The sequence below is a fragment of the Apteryx mantelli genome, chromosome 1 (assembly GCF_036417845.1).
Source record: "Apteryx mantelli isolate bAptMan1 chromosome 1, bAptMan1.hap1, whole genome shotgun sequence".
Taxonomy (NCBI): domain Eukaryota; kingdom Metazoa; phylum Chordata; class Aves; order Apterygiformes; family Apterygidae; genus Apteryx; species Apteryx mantelli.
Window position 1 is genome coordinate 179,154,119 of NC_089978.1, and position 18,482 is coordinate 179,172,600.

Genomic DNA, 18,482 nt, shown 5'->3' on the forward strand with positions numbered 1-18,482 from the left:
GAGATAGATACTTTCGTAAACAGAACTTTGCCAAAAAAAATGTAATTGAATCTTATTACTTCTCAGGGTTATAATTTTGCAAAGTAATGTATTATGGTAATCTTGCTGTTCTTCTTTTGAATATGAATGATGAGGTCATGATACCCACAGTCTCTTTTGCAACCCCTTTTCCCAACACAGAAACCCTAAAAGTAATAAGTAAGCAAGCTTACTAGGAGATAGTCATCTGTAATGCATAACCAACAGGGTTTGGAAACAATGATGTGATGCTGGTGTTACTCTTTCAAAATAATTATGACTCCTTCAAAGTAATTATTAATTAGATTAAGACTGTTAAGCTACTACCAGGCAGCTGACACTGCCCTCAGAACTCCATTTTGCTAGGCCTTTTACAACAATAAACCCCTGAAATGCTTATGGTCCACTGAAGATACAAAGAAGATATAAAATTATTTGGAGGAATTGGGAAAAGTAATGGAGGAAAACCGTAACAATACTCATGCTGAATGTGGGACTTATGAAGAATATCAGGAGGAGAGAATATTTAACAGCTAGCTTCAGTAATGTTTTCCTTGCAAACAGGGTAGCACAGGATAAAGTGTGTATGAAGTGCATGAACTGGCAACAGAAGCAGGCACTGACAGTGAAGTCCAGCAGGCAGGGGACACCACCTTCAGTAGAAGACAGCTACACAGGACAAGGAAAGAAGTGTGAGGATGCTGAGAAGAAGGGAAGAGAACATAACCGTGGGGAAAGGATGGAGCTGGAAGCTGCAAAGAAGAGTGCTGTGTTAGACATTGCATTGGCAATGCAAGTTTGGCAGCACTGTCCTCAGTAGATCCAAAGTGGGGAGCACACCGACCACCAAGCAGGTCTTCCAGGGAGAACTCCTGGAGAATTCCATCCTGAAGAACGATGTTTTGCAGGAAAAAATAGTGTGTTATGAGGAAGCTACAAGACAACCGAGCTGTAAAAACAAAGGGAGGGTAACACTTCAAGTGGGATGTTAGATAAGAAAGCAAAAGAGGAAGGAGAGACCAAAGCCACGAAAACAGGAATGAGAAGGAATGAGGATAGTTTAGATATGTATGACTAGCATATGTGAACAGAAAGAGGGCATATCTACGAGAAACCATGGACAGAGAAGTTGCAAGATGTGGCTATAACCTGGGGTCACATGAAATCAAAGATGACACCAGACTATAGGACTGGCTGGCATGAAAGTCAATAGTATTGTTGGCAGGACAGAGAAAGTAATGGGCAGAAAGATGTGAAAACAAGGGACACATCTTCACTTGGTTATGTGAAACTCACAGAGACATATCTAGAAAGGGATGGCAAAAAAACAGGTCCAGCTACACACACTGCCTGAAGAGAGGACCTGCAGGTTTTTGACTTATCAGCTTTAGACCCTGTAGCTCAAGCCAGACAATCTGGATGCAGGATCTAGGAGGATGAACACCAACCATGGCTGAAGCTCTGGCACAGGGGAAGTGATGAAGAAGATATTTTGCAGGAAAAATCAGAGAGTTATGAGGAAGCCACAAGATAACTGAGCTGTAAAAACAAAGGGAGGGTAACACTTCAAGTGGGATGTTAGATAAGAAGGTAAAAGAGGAAGGAGAGACCAAAAATGGGAACACCGGGCAAAGGTCAAGACACAGTTCTTAGAAGCCTTGTCAACAGGAGTTGGAGTCCCAATGAAATATTGAAGTACAGACCATTTCTCTATCTAATAATGATTAAAAATGATGACAATCTGGCTATAAAGTACAAATCTGAAAGCATTGAGTAATCAGTGTGCCTTTTAGAGAAAGTGTGAGGTAGATAAATGATCAGTACCTCAAAATAGCACAGTACATACTTATTCAGTATAATAATTCCACATCAGAAAAAGGAGTTGTATTATTTATTTCATTTAACAACAGTAAGCACATCTGAAGTCCAAGTAACCTCAAAAAAGAAGGTATCCGTGAGTTGTATTGACTATTAAGGTGAATTTTTGTTCTAAATATTGAACAGAAATAATCATCCAAAGCATAAATTTTCGTTCCCTTCATCACATCTGATATCAGTGTGAGTACTCTGAGGGCTGCTCCTCTTCTGAACCCCTGGCCCTCAGACAAACTGCTTGCATGAGCTGAACGGACAGCTGGCAATGTCTCACAGACCACAGGAAATATCAAGAGAGGGGACACCTGCCTCAAAAGTGGTGCCAAGAGATTTGTTTGCTCCTTCTGCTCTATGATCTTCCACAAGGAAGCTGTTGCATGTGTCCAGGGTCAAACAGGAAATGTCAGGGGTCCAGAAACTGCGGAGGCCTCTTCGGAGCTGTTTCCCTACCTCATCCCACCAGTGGAACAGCTGTGTCTGTAGCTCGACAGGAGCCAGGCCAACTTCCGAACTGTGCCGATACAACCCCACTCTTTTGTGCATACTTGATTCAGGTTGAGCAGAAAGTTTTCCTCCAACTATAAACAGCTGGGGACAGAGAGCTCTTGGAAACAATTACAATACTTTTGAAAAAGCAGCCAGCACTCCTAAAATACTGAAGGTATCTGAGATGGCTTTATCAGGATTTATTCAATAAACCCAGGTAAGTCAGGTTTAAATTTTTTAATACATTAATGCTGACCCCAATTAATAAGCATGCCATGTGTGGCTTTGGTGCAATAAAAGATGTTCAGTCTGTCAGATGAGACAAATTGTTCAGCTCCAACTCATGGCAACAGCATAACCTATTGACAATTATTTTTCTTATTACAGAAGCTGGATAAATATATTAGTCTCAAGGTAACCTATATAATGAAATAAGTATTTGAGCCTATCTGCAAGTATGTAATGCTACTGAATAAGCTCCTATTGTTTTTCTTAACAGTTTGGAATTTCAAAAGATATATAATCCAAATCCTAGCTGCAGTCACAGAAAAAGGTGCATCCGGCTTCCTAAAGGAAATCCTTCTGCTTTGCTCTATGTTTGGGGAAGTTTTTCAAAGAGGACAACCTTTAAATAAGGATATCGTTTAATCCTCTGAGCAATCTGGCCCTTCAAAGCTCAGCCAGGAGCTTATGGTTCTGAATGTGTTAACTGACTTAAGTGACCAGGTCTTTTATAATTATTATTTGTGCTTCACATTTGGAGCATCTTTCTTCAGATGGTTTCAAACCTGTTATGCATAACTTAGTACCACACCTCCTTGTGAAGTATATAGGATATATTAAAATACTGTCAAGCGGAACCATGAGGCTAAATGACCTTCCAAGTCTACATGTGGACTCAGTACCCTCTTTCCTGAGTAGAGCTTTTTTGGCTTGTACATCTGTGTGGGTTAAAAATACTAATTATTTCTCTGTTGCTATGCACTGTATTTAATCATGAAGTGTTTAGCTCAAAGGAATCAAGTTTAAATACTATAGGATTGGGAAATGTAAACAAAACTGTTGTAAGAATTAGAAAGGACTAATAGCAACTGAATACACTATGTAAGTATTTACATACTGACCTACTGCCTAGACCATATGGACAGCTGGTAAAGCTTAATGGAAGCATTGGCTTCCCTCTTCAGGAGGTGGAGGAGGAAAAGAAAAAAAATTGGACAATCCATTTGTTCCTTTCTAAGTAAATGAAGCAAATATCAAATGCTGAAGATTTTCAAAAGCAGCTGTTACTGCAGCTAACAAGGAGAACCCCCCAGTCATCTCAGTCTGGATAAGCTGCTCTGAAAGATTAAATTTATCCTAAGAAGCAAAGCATTACTTTTTCCTTCCTTTCTTCCTTGTTTCCTCAATTCCCCATTTATAAGCTTTCTCCCAGTCCACAGTGTGCCATAGCCAGCACACTGTCTTCTCTAACATCCTTCTGACCACTTGCAGGTATCCTCTGCCTCTTGTATTTCCACTCTCTTCCCCATCTGGCTCTGTAACTCTGAAGGGGTCTTTTGGCTTTGTATCATCTTCGGTGGACCTTGGCAAGCTGCTGACCTCAGCTCTTGCATGCCCTATATCTGTGTATCTTAGAATACACTACAGGTACGAAACTGCATTGCTACATTGCCAAAGTAGCATTCCCCTCACTTCTGAGGGCATTTAAGAGCATTTCAGCTCCCCAAAGAGTTACTAGAGAAATGCCTAAGGTAGACACCATAAAACCAGACATTTCTAGATCTTATGATTAAGTTCTTAGTTCTAACACTAGTTTCAGTGGGAAGGGTAGGAAGAGAATTCCAGGCCTCCTTTTGTTAGTGTTATTAATGCAAGTAGCTTTGCTTTGTTTGACATTTTGACTGAGGCTGAAACTATCTTTCTTTCCCCAACAAATCTGGTTTTGGTCCCCATAAATTCTCTCCCCTCACTACTGCTGTCAGCACAGATCTCCCTAGAACAAAATTCTTCCAAAGCACATACACCCTAAAATCACAACGAATATTTTATGACACTAAATAAATGTTCATAAGTCCTAATTAGATGAGAACAAAGTTAGCAAAGTTTGTGGGTTAAAAAAGCTGTTCTGATTCTTAATACCAAGTGTGAACTATTCAGCACTTTCATCCAAAATTTCTTCACAAAATAAACTTACTGTGAAATTGTCTAATGAACCGTAAAAACCCATTAACATAAAGAAACTGAGACTAAACAGGAATCTGCTGGTTATCTGCCATCAGGTAGCTGGCAGAGTGGCAAACCTATGTCTTCATCTGCTGGAATTGCCAACTTTTCTCTTAAGAGCACTGTGGATCTTATAGAGGGTTTCAAAATCATAGCTATGCTGGCATTCACTTCAGGACTCAAGTGAAAAACTGCTCCATAAGGTTCCCATTGGTCTATTAAAAAAAAAACTTAAAAAAAAAAAGGCTTAGAAACATCTGTTACAGTCATGAGCAGACTCTTGGCCAAGTGCGGCAACAACAGTGAGAGACTTTGAAGTCAATCAGCTCTGCTATCACCAGCAGATACCCCTGCAGTCAATGGAAATTACTGCACAGAGAGTTTGGGAGATATGAAGAAAACTTGCTCTGCCAAAAAAATACATAGGCAGCAGCGAAGAAAAGAACAAATTTTTTAGTAATCATGAAAATGGTTAGGAGTGAAAGGTTAGGAATAGGTGTTTAAGAAAAATAGAACACTACATTAATATTTAAAGAATACTTTCTGAAAACAAAGATGGATAGATATTCAGGGCCTAGCTTTGATATTTGACCTTAAGGAAGTGTGAGCTGCACTGCAGCTGCAGGAGCACTTCTCACTCGCAATCTACCGTTTGCTACCTTCTTTCTTTGAGACTGCAGTCATTTAATGCTGCCTTGTATCACCCACAATTTGTAATACCTTCTGTGCTAGCTCTACCATCTCTACTCCTCCACTTCCCCATACCTGGATCTAAGATGCAACTATTGCATACAATTGCCCATTACTCTTCCCTGCTTGTCAGTGTAAGTGAATGATCCATGCCATGGTTTTGATCGCCTACTGCTAGTTCTGTTCTCTTTGCAGATAATCATCATAACTAATTCTGTTAGTCTTCCTGCAATACCCACATTATTTTCATGTTACTTAACCACATAAAACTGTTGTATCTTTCCTACATTTCTTGTGATTTACACTAATTCAAGAGACACTGACTGGCATTTTATGGCCAAGTTTTCCTACTGGCAAGATTTCCTACTGGTAAACTTTATATCTCAACATAAAGTGCCAGTAAAAAACATTGTAGTACTTCATTCAATATGAAGTACTGAAAGATCACTATTACACCATCTTCCCTGCCACACTTCCCAGTCAAATCTGGCATTTGCCTTGAAATGCTGTTAGTTTTTAGAATAGAAAAACTAGTGTCTTCACTCTAATACTGGCTGTGTGTTTGGGGGGAAGCATTACCCTCCACAAACCATGTTTTCATACACTTTCCTTGTGCATATTCTACTGCCAATGGTCAGAGGCAGGATACTGAGAGTGACGGATCTCTGCTCTAACTCGGTACTGTCATTTTAGGATCTCATGTTCTTAGGTGAAGACCAGGTATCATGAAGTATCTTGAAAGCACACTAGGATTTTTGTTTTGTTTTGTTTTGCTAAGCAGACATGCTCTCTCTGCCCATGTTTTTGGGCGGTTGGCCTGCCTCCATCGAGGAGTTATGTTAATACTACGCAGCGTCCACATTTTTAGTAGGGCTTCTTCACCAGGGCTTATCACCACACTTTCTGGGGCTTCCTGCCCCTTGGCTTGTGCCTGGCCAGTTTGGAGCTCTGGCAGCAGACAAGCTCACTTCTACCTGCAAAACGCTAAGCAGACCAGCCTGGTGTGCCAATGAATGACAAAGCTTGACCGTGATCTATTTGGCTGTAAGTGGACGCCCTTCTCTTTCAAATAAAAACAGGTCCAATGCATACACTAAAAATCTCAACTGTCTGCCTCTATCTCTGTTGGCCATATGTGAATGTTTCCTACAGTTAGTCTTGAAAGCTAACTTAGTCGGTGTGGCTGTGATCAGAGTGCGCTCTGGGCTAACCACAGCAATGGGTTCTGCGTGCTTCTAGCTCAAAGCTTCCCGTTTTCTGATCAATAGGTGTCAAGGATGAACTGATGTTTCTCATTACTGAACACCTCCCATCTATACTATGGTATATACCTTGTGCTGTCTTAATAGAAGTCTAATTATATATTACAATAGCAGTTTTTCAGGTCAACAGTATATATTTTCTCACCACCACTCTGTGTACAGATACATCATTTTGTTTTGTGTGTATTTTTATGTACATATAAGTACATGCTTAACATGTCTAACAGTCATTAATGTCCTTTGAGCAATTCACCTGGCTTGTTTTATCTTTCACAAAAAAGAAACGCTCAATAGCATGCAGCTGTCAAAAATAACTTCAAATCCTGCAGATGTCAGATGCTTCCTTCCTGCTTCTCTGCATACTAGGGAGAAAGAAATATTACCTTACAGATGTACATGTATAGAAAAGAGGCTATGATTATTTATTATATTGGACTTACCTTCAAGTGCAAGAAAAGTGTTAGATGGGAGACAAATGATAAAGCTCCTCTCCCAGCTTTCATCCATCAGTGAGGCTTTTAGGACTGACATATGTAACAAGCATATGGCAACCATAAAAGCAGCATCAACATGCACAAATTAAAATTTAAAATAGCCAAAATAATTTTGTTCCACCTACAATAAGCCTAGGATGAGCCATGAACAAAGCACAGTTTTGTCAAAACCAGAAGGGAGACCAAACTGGTTATTTAGCTGAAGTATCTGGCTAAACAGATACTAACTGTTAGCTAAAACCAGTGAATACTAAGTTAACAGCTACTAGTGAAGATGTCAGCAGTGGCACACCTTTAATGGTGAAGAAAGCAGAGACCATCATCTACAAAAACCAGCTTCATTAGAAACTCATGTAGCATCACAGTCGACAACTCAATAACTTTGTTGATAAACCCAGAAAGATTTTTGGCTGGTACAAAATGGCATAATTCCAACTACTTCAGTCAGCTAAGTCTGAGCCACACTAGTAGTCTCATTCTCTACATTTAGTAAAGGTATAATTAGATTCCATGAAAAATTCCTTTATTGCATTCCTTTGCTCTCTTTGAAACTCTTATTTTTCATTCCTTTACCATCCCTGCACCCAGTGAGTGCATCTTTTCCAGAATAAGAACAAGACGTGTAGGCAGTATTTATTTTCTTTTCACAAAAAATCATAGCACAGCATTACAATTTCTGCAGTACAAACCACCTAAGCAACACTGGGGTCTGTACTAGCAGTGAATTCAAAAGTCCACTCTGACAATCTGCCAAAAGGTTCTGGTCTCTTCTGAAACCTACTTTAATTTAGGAAAGACCTCTCTCTTTCCCAGTATCCCACAACATGGGATTTTGATTCCATCTCTCTTTTTCCTTCTGTTATTCTCCTGAGGGTCCCTGAGCACTCTCACTGCCATTCTCAAGTCTCTACACTTTACTCCCTCAAACAAGCTAGCAACCTTTGCTCTTTTTGGCCTGCTTCCTTTTGCTCCTCTATGGAGCTTCTTGACCCTTCCATATCTGGGCACTCTCCTTCTGCTTTACATGATAAAGCTGAAGCCATCCAATGCCTAATGCCATGGGATGCTTCTGCAAGGAATAGGACTGTATGTTTGCCTCAAAACATTAGCTAGAGACAAAAAAAAAAAAAAGAAATACACAACTAGCAGTCTGATATCTGACCTGGAAAAGGTTTTTTTCTGTGATTAGAGTTTGAGTTCCAGGCTAGTTAAATTCAGGCCAAATTGATTTTCCCACCCTTGCAGTATTGAACTCTGTTCCTCGTTATATGGGTGTAAATCTGCAGCAAAAACTTTGAACTTCCAATGAGTAATTCTAGATTTATGCCAGAGTAATTGAGAGCAGAATGTAGCCTCTTAATTGCTCATAAATATTACACTGTTTAAGATTACTATCCTACAACACACTTGTGAATATTTCAGTTCTTTACCCTAACTCTCTTTTCTCCTTTAGGCTATTCTACAAGTTGACATCATAAATATTTGGAATTTTCAATACAAATCATATTTAGATTACAAATCGAGGGAAAACGTAACTACTAAGAATGTAAATATCAAGAGAAGCTTTTTTCCAGATAAAATCTTTAGGAACAATATAGAAGAAGCATTTTTCAGCACTGACACAGGCAGCAGGCTCTACAACATGACTGCCCAGCTCTTATTTTTTCAAGACTGCAAAACTTTTTGTTATTATTATTTTATTAATTTCTAGACTGCTGAGAGTTTGACTAGCAGGCAGCTCAAAAAATTCTCAAAGTCTGTAGCTTGGAAACTGTTACATAATTATTTTGCAACCATTCAACTTATTACAAATAAAAAACATTTCAATAGAATGTACTTTCTAGTTTTGGGGTCAACTTTATCCCTGGCATAAATGTAATTAATTCCAGCGAGTTTTCCTCCAACAGGAGAGAATTCATTGCTTATATTATATGCCAACAATTTGTTAGATTTAACAAAATATGAATCATTCTTATATTACATCCTCTGTTTAAAAATTTATACCAATAGTTTTTCATTTGAAAACATTTTGCTGATGGCTGACATGAAGTCACCCTTTGCTTGCTGTCCACAGAAGGCAGCAGGGTCACAGAGACAGGCAGGAGCACTCCAGTGACCTTAACCCACTCTGTCCACATAACACCAGAGTACCTGGAGCACAGAAACATTGACATCCTCCTCTTGGGACCAGAGGACAGCTTTTCTTTAGTATGAGATTTCAAGAATCCCACACTTTCTCCCCTTTGATGAAGGGCAGTTGGTTTCAATTAAAAAAAAAAAAAATCAACAGGAGACTTACCCAACAGGAAACAGGGTTAAAGTGAGTCAAACTTCAGCATCATACCTTTTGGATCGCATCCTCAGCTGGGTGTGAATATCCCTAGTCATTTCAGACTTGAACTTAGGCACCTGAAGATCTTCCTAATTATTTCTGGATTCACACATTACAAGTGAAAGCTAAATCTCACAGACTTTAACTGTTTCTTACCAAGGCTTCTAGCTAGGCTGTTGAAAGGCCAGAATTTTAAAGGTCTCTGAGTACCTGATTCTCAATGATTTCAATGAAAGGGGAAAAAAATCCATCCTTAACTGCAATAGTCTTGGGGAACCCAAGAACCAAGCCCAATTTCCACAAAAATCTTTCCGCAGACAGAAATCTTTCCATAGACTTCAATGGCCACATGTGCTCAATATTTCTCTCTCAAATATTCTGGAGCTGGGATTATATTATTCATTTATGCAAATCAGTTCAAAGAAAATATAGAAATTAGTGGGGATGGCAGAAACTTCAGGACCGTTCTGAGATTTGCTTAAATTGGCAGGCCAAACTATTCGGCATCTCTTCTACGAACTCTTTGAAACAAATCTGGCTTATGCAGAAGCTCTTCTGAACTGATTAAAAAATTATCAAGGCTGGTTTTAAAAATTTATTTATTCAAATTTTCTTATTCTACTGACAGCCAAGTTGAAGTCAAAACTCATCTGTGAATGGAATAAAAGCATTTGAATGGCAGTGGGTTATGTAAAGGCTGAAACTTGTTGCACAGAACTAAACCTCCGAGTGTGATATTGAAAGCACTAGTCTAAGAAAGTAGGAAAGGATTTAGAATCCAAAAGCCTAGAGATGCTTTTAAAATTATTTTGAATGGATATAAACACGCTATTTTTCTCTTTTCCTCAGTGTCACCGAGAGAAGCCAGTGCTTTTTTGCCATGATACTCACAATAAGAGCAAAACTTCTATTCCTAAATGTCTTCCAACTTCCCACTCCCATGCCCCAGAGTTTTGACCCTAAAAGCAGGAGTCCCAGTGTCCTTCTGAAGTCTGTTAGAAACCTTGTTATAGCTATTGATTTTGCACACAAGAGACTCTGCTATAATTGCAATGGAAAACAGTAGAAAACCTGAATGCACTTTTTCTTTGCGTGTTTCTGTACAACGTACAAACAACAGCCACAGACCAGGACCCAAAGCACTGTACAGAGAAAAAAAAAGGGTTCTGGCCTCCAAAAGGCAACTGGAAATGGGGGATGAGAGGGGTTATCCCAGGTTTTGTTGGTGATTCTTTACCATCACCCCCTACACACATCTGCTAGATGAGATGTGAGCTATCAAATGGGAGAAGGCCAGTAAGCCATCATAGCTAAAAGAGTGTGAGCGATTATGATCTTTCAGCCAGTAGAAAGAACAAAATGAGACACTTTTAAGTGTTAGATGACAGTTACAAAGATTTTGATGTGGTAAGATTGCAGACAGAGCAGAGTACATACTTCAGATGCTGTAGGAAAAGCAAGATGGTAGATCATCTATCTAGTCATCCATGCATCTATTTGTATGTCAAAAATATTGTGAGACCCTAAACATTTAGGGAAAAGATTAAGTAGTAGGTATTATTTTCACGATCATTTTATTCATATACCTATGTACTGAACCAGCAAACAGTACTATTGTATTCTTATGCTTACAATAAGGGGCATTTATGAGTCATGACTTGAATTCTACACTACTTTCATCGTTACCCTTTCTACTGTCCTTCAGCTGATCAATGTAGGAAAAAATCCAGATTATTATGCATAGCCCATGACTACACCTCAGTCAGAAATCCTATGACTTAAGCTGCCTTCTAATCCATCTAAAGCCCTTAATTATATACATTTAAAACACACCCTATAACTAGCATGTGCCCAGATTGAAATTAATACTTGGTTTTCTTTCCCCTTTTAAAAAATTCCTTACTTGCCATCGTTTTTTTGCTTTTAAGGATTCTATGCTAAACCCAAAGTTTTATTAATAAACAGCTCTTAAAGAGGTAAACTAAAAGTCATTAGATATTTTTTCTGCTTGTAGTGCAAAATAACTATTTTTAAACATAATCAGTGTGGATATAAAGTTTGTCAGATGCATGCACAAATTACTGCATTAAATGAGTATTTTTAGTTTTCTTTCTCACATTTAGTCAAAGAAGTTGAGGTATAGCTTAAAACACACATGATTTCAATTATACTGAAAGAAGCTAAGGCACACAAGCAGCCTTCAGCTGTACACTAGTGTACAGTTCAAACCCTTCCTAAGGGTTTGATACAGCAGCCCTACCACATACTCAGTAAGCATTGCCATCAGTGAGAGTTCAGTCATCAGATGCAGAGTTGGGCCTATATTCACACAGTGAAGACATATCCATATCCATTTCAGGCCACTAAGCATACCTTGAAACTTGAAGCTGGTGGGAGTTGTGCAGACATAGGGCAGTAGCTGGCTCTGAGTCTTTTGCTAATTTGTTCACCACTCTTGGAGGCACAAAAGCAAGAAAGGAACCATCATGAAATACTAAATCATCCCATACTACCAGGAAGGCTCTGAAACAATTCAAAACTACTAGTATATAATGTACATATGTTAACTACTTCTCCAAGAAAGCTAGAAGAATTGTGACAGAAAGAACAAACCTTCCACTTGCAAGTAAAAGAACAGAATACCAGTGTGGTTGTTATCCATTGGGCAATATAAAGCATACTGAGCAATTTAAAAAAATTATATAACCATGAGCTGTTATATTTCAGGGAATTGCAATTTCATTGGGAAACTAATTTAAAAATTTCTCTCACTTTGAAGCCACGCTATCATCATAGTTTAAAATTCTGACTGGGGCTTGGCAAGCAGAGTTTGTAAAAAGTCTATGCTTCAGTCTGAAAACTATTACAAATAAATTATTCCTACTTTATTTCTTAAAGTATCTTTTTAGTCTTACTTCTCTGTATAGACACTACATTGTTCCCTTTCAAAATTTTTCTTTCAAACTGACCTGTTTGAATTAGTTCTTAATCAACCAGTGATCAATTTCAGTGATTCACTCAGCCAAAAAAATACTGAAAAGCTGATGTCTTCAATACATTTTTTCTGAATAAACATTTAACTCTTGATTTTTGAAAGTGCTTCATTTAAAACTTTCCAGATGTTTTATGTTATAATGTAAAAAAGCCTTTAAAACATACTAGATCAAACAAAATATTATTGTCTCTCTAAAACAATTTAAAAAATTGAAAATAGATTTGCACAGCTGTAGGGCAAAAGTAGAATAGCTGCTGTTGGCAAGCAGCTGCTGTGCAGCAAGCCTGTTTCGCAAACTAATCGCGATTGTCTCACTTGAAACTTGTGCTCCCCCATCTGTCTGTTGTATCTGTTACAGAGAGGAGCATGTCTCTATCAAATTATGAACTACATTTTGTATTATGTTTGAACACATGTCTAAACTTGCCCAAAGCAAACTATTGAATTACTTCCCAGACAGCTGCCCTTCCTACAAGAGGTGCTTGATGTCTTACTGGAAGAATATCATTGAAAATCCATTGAAGGTGCAATTTCAAGCCTACCCCTTCAGTTGTTTCACCAGTGTGTTAGCCCATGGAATAGCTATTTAATTTTTAGAAAAGGATATAGTAGGACTGGAGGTAGGGGAAATGAATGAATGTTGCAAGGGAGCATTTCATAAGATAGGTAGAAGCCCCAGTTAAGACCTGGTCTGTACAGAGAGCAAAGAATCACTCTGGATATTAAGATGATGAAGACAGCAGAAGGCATATACAAGCCTTTCATCCAGCTTTGGAGGTCTAAGTCCAAGCAAGCCATCCTCAGCTGTAATTATGGTCATTAGACAGAAAACAGGCTGATTCTAAGAGGAGACTCATCAGCCTCCAGAGATGCCTATTTCTTTCCACTGACTATATGGTGAGTCTGCACGGCTTTGCCTAGCTGCGTCTTGAAGACTTCCAAGGATGGAGGTTCAGCAGCCTCCCTAGGCTTGACATTGTCCTTCCAGTGAAAGAAGTCTTAGAAGAAGGTCTTAGGCAGACCTGTAGTTTTCTTTCTTTCATTTATTTTGGTGAGCAATTGTGTTTCTGATTATCTCCAAGCTCCTTGTAAATTTAGGTTAGATAGGCCAAATATTTTCAGGTTGAAAAGGACTGGGGAGAAGTTAATGGGGAAGTTAATGAAAGAAGAGGTTGATTTTAGCTAGCACTTGTACTTAAAATGAAGGAGGTGGAATCCCTCCTCTGCAGGTCCAATTGGGTTCCTGATACAGGAGAGACATTGATAAACTTAAGCAAGTTCAGCAGAGGGCCACAAAAATGGTCAGGGACTGAGCACTTACCCTGTGAAGAGAGGCTGAGGGACATGGGCTTGTTCTGCCTGGAGAAAAGAAGACTAAGAAAACTTTCTCAGTGTGAGGACAATCAAGCACTGCAAGAGGGGCCCAGAGAGGCCATGCAGTCTCCGTCCTGGGAAGTTTTCAGGACCAGACAGGATAAAGCCCTGAGGAACCTGGTGTGACCTCACAGTTATCCTTGCTTTGGGCTAGTTGACTTATTCAGGCCCCTTCCAACATGATTTTTCCTATGACCCTACAATCCCAGGGATCTATGATCCAAGTTGTCCTAGGCACCAGTCCACAGTGAATTCTGCAATGGAGTGCTTCTTCTCCAATTCTGCAACTGGAGTTTCTCTGGTTCCACTTTGTACAGAATACTTATATATTTGTTAAGACAGAGAAAGGGAGAGAAAGAGTAGGTATTACTGGCTGATAGGGTACCTAAAAGACAGTGTTTCATTTTTTGCATGCAGCATAGCATAATCACTGAAAGTGATCCACATCTCAGCATAAGTACCATCAGGGTGGCTAGCGAGTTATCCTGGAAGACAGGTGATGTGGCTTCAAATTACATCCAGTAGAAGACAGAATTAAATGTCAACCAGCCAGAACTAGGACAAACATCCCAAGCCCTGGGCTCTGTCTAAAAGGGAATCAGCATTGCCACTGGCAGTTTGATGAATGTAGTCATAATTTTTTTGTTTCCTTTATCGATGCTAAAACAGAGTATTTTTTACTCCTGGGGTTGAGCATTTCTAGCAGATAAAACCATTTTTTCACTTGTTTATTCTTCTATTTTCATTTGCTTGCACTGGCAAAAAATGACTGAAAGTATATTCTGAATCAATCTGAAGTGATATTTTGGTTAATGAGCCTCATGTTATATTCCAGTTATCCAACACAGTCTTAATTTTGGTGTCAGGGTACTAGCACCCCATATCCTCAGACAGGCATCAAAGGTGTGCTCTGAGGCTGGGACCATGAACCACTCAGATGTGATGCTAGAGTCCACCCAGAGCCAGCTGAGACAAGAGCAAAGGGAACACGGCAGTCGGTTCCACTTGCAGAACAGGGGATCTCTTGCATGCAGAGAATCCCTTGTATATGCTTAGATTACAAGCTCTTTAGGTCAATAGCTCATGCTGTAGGTCACTGAATTGACGGCTCCCAAATTTCCTGGACAATTCTTCAAAATCCTCACAGACTTCCATGTACCCTAATTAGGAAACTTACAATCAAAAACACAATAAAGGTATTAAAGTCCAGCACTGACCACAACACTGGCTTTGCTGGAAAACTGGACCTCTGCAGTAATCTGAGAAACATGGTTACACATCAAGTAGCATAATGAAACCCATTTCACTTAAGCACAATGCTAAGCCCAAGCAGCAATAAAAAAAACACTATCATTTCATTTTTCGCCTTAGATATAGGACCATTCAAGTGGTAAACACCTTTAGAAATAACAGTAGTGAGATAACAAAATCATGCTATTGCAAAACTCCTGTGGAGGAAAAATTAGTCTCTTAGTGTGTAAAATCAGTCTCAAGTTGCAGCAACTTCTGTACACCCACAAATTTGAACATAGTTTTAGGCTGGTAACTAATTGGTCCCAGTGCACCTGAAAATCAAAACTTTGCAACAAATTCCCATCTCTCATGGCTGCCCAGCAATTTTAGGTGCAACACAAAACACCCATACATGAGATGAAGATCAGGCACTTGTCTCCAGCTCCCATCTTCATTTATACAGAAAGTGGTTCCTCTAAGTGCTTCCAGTCCAACACTCACTGCCTTTGACCATTTACCGCTTGACAAATAGTAACAGTGTGTGCACACCCAAAAGTCCTTTTCCAAATTTCAAGAAGTAATAAGGTAGCAAAAAGAGTATCTGTACTTGGGGAAACCTGACAACAATAGATACTTTGTGTTTAAGCAACCTCATGGACCTTTAAGAATTCTTTAGGGTACTTCAGCTGTGGAGCATTATAGCGGAAAATGACATCAACATCACATATTTTTTGTGACTGATGTACACTAGGTTAGAGGAAAACATCACTAAAGCACTTCAAAAGGTATTTATATATAAAAACAGAAACTTTGTTTTATCCTGGAAATGGCTTGTATGTATTTAGCAGGAAAAATATAAGAACATTAATAATCAACCAAATGACTATTTTTTTCACTTGTGGTTGTGTTTTAGCCATTTTGTTCTTTCTGCCCACATCCCACTCCTTAAATACAGTTGCTTATAGGATGACACTACAAAGTCTCTTCCCACACATTTGTTCTTCAGAGTTTTGCTGCTTATGGCCCTTACAGTACGTTTTGGCTCAAAGGTGCAAACTTGTTCTTAATTTCCTCTCTTTGATTTATTTTCTGCCTTCAGAATACAAGTGCTCCAACAGTATTAGCCCAGAAGTAGCACGGAGCTCTCTGGAATACTTGTTATGCTGTGGCTGCAATTCATATGACCTCAGCAGGCTTGACATAAGTGGTGGCAAAACCTGCTGATAGGATACACATTTTTGTCCAGCTAAAGGATCAAAATTAATTTCTCTATCTAGAAGGACATTTTTACTTCTTGTCACTCCATGTATTTAAGGACCACAGGACTGTGTGTAATAGCATATTCTTAACTGAAATGCTTAACTGGGTATATACTAAGGGCTTTAGGGAAATTTCCCGCTTAACCCAAGTGTTGATTCAGCTCCCCTGACACTAATAATATAAGGAACGTCAATGCAGGTTAAATGTTAGTCTATTTACCATCACAAAAATCCTAGAAATATAGGTTGTAAGGGCCCTCTAGATGTCCTCTTACCAACCCCCCCAAGCATGGAGGGGGACTAATACCTGGGCCACACACATCAGATCATTGACTGAGCATTTCTTCATTATCTCCCATGAAGGGCATTATACAGTTTGACTAAGCAGCCTACTGCCAGTGCGTTACCTTTAAAACATTTAAGCAACCTGTTCCAGTGTTTTACCTCTAAAACATTTAGAAAGCTTTTCCCAGCACCCTGTCTTTTATTAATACCAGCATGTATTCTGGTCCAGGAGAGATTTAGATGACAAGGTCGCCAGAGTGGACAGGGGTGGCATTTGGCAACAGGATGTATTAGGGTTGCGTAACTTGGGAAGTTGCCATGAAATCTTTGTTAAGGGCAAAACCTCAGCACTTGAGTGAAATTCTGTCACTGATTATATTTTTGAAAAATCTAAATCCTTGGCTACTGATTTTATCACATCTCACATCATAGCATTTTTTTCACAGGATTTCAGGTCAGAATGAGAACAGTTACTATTAATCACTTCTTTTTTATACAATGTTACTATAGTCTTTCCTTCAACAGATTACTTACCAATATTCACAGAAAGAAAGAAAAATGTTTTTAATACATAAAGCAAAAGATAGTCCAAATACACAGATATATGCTTTTTAATATGCGTACATTTTAAAGCTGAAGTCTATGATTCTTCAAACATTTGTTTGTTAATCTAAGTGCAAATTTTAGCAAAATCAATTAATTAGTGGGAACTGTGCAACTAAATCTTTCTGAGTGCTCTGAAAATTTCCCTTGAATTTCTTTCCTAAAGGATCATATCAAAGAATACAGGATAATTTGTTGAGAGTACTACTTTGAGACTCAATTACATCAGTTTTATATAGTGAGGTAGGGTCTCTTTGCTAAAAAAGTAAACTTCCATGACTGTTAAATCACAGTGCATGTAATTGCTGGATACTTCAAAGTATTTCAGAGCTCAGAGCCTTAGTTAATACTTTAAAAACTAATTAAAGAAACAGAAATTACTTTATCTGCAGCTCTGGCAGCTCAATGCTGTCAAGCATGTACTTGCCACAGTAACTCAAACGGATCCATCACCGGTCTCATACAAGGCAGGGCAGCCCTCGTCATACCCTGTAGCTCTTGGCAGGCCTGAGCACAGCTGGAACTGTTAGTGTATAACAATGCTATTTTTAAGTAAGAAGAGACAAAGCCCCTCTCCTATTCCCTACGCTGAAGCAGCAGACATTTCAGGAAGTGGAACTGTGGACAGAGGCTACACCTGGCCAAGGGAGTCCTGGGAGCCCCTCTGAGCTCCCCTACCCACCGGCATCGCACAGCTCCACACTGTCTTGAGCAGTCAGGCTCCTGGCAGCTTTCGTCCTCTCTCTGTGCCTTGCCCCCTTTCCCTCAGATCAAGTCCCATCTCTAGACACCCAAGGAAACAGGATCCTGGGAAACAGCTCATCACGTGGTCACAGGGAGGTTAAGAAGCTACCTAAAAAGCAGTGTGTGGCACCAGTCTGCTCTCTTGGCCCTCTTTGTACTGCTCTGGCCACAGGCAGGGCTGAATCCAGCTCTGCATAACCAGCAGGCAGAGCCCTGCGGGGGCTATCTTGCTGCCCAGCAGAGGGGCAACGCGGCTGGCAGCCCTGAGCCGCGCTCTCCTGAGTGCTCGCCCACACAGCTTTCTTCAGCCTGTTCTCATACGCACCAAAGCCAGTCCGTACAACAGAAATCATGCCTCGTTTTTGGCCGTATCTTGCTTCCCATAAATATCAAATTGAGTGCATCTGGGTTACAGACTACTGTGTTTCTTTAAGCTATATTTGAGCAAGAGTTCAGAAGTATGTATGCATGGGGATGTGGATTCATTTTATTTCCATTTCCAGTTTTAATTCTCTCTTATGTTTACTCAGTTTTGGTTTTCCTATTGTTTAGCACTTGGGCAATTCAGTCTTGATTTTATCCACATGCTTGCAGCCAGGCAACCTG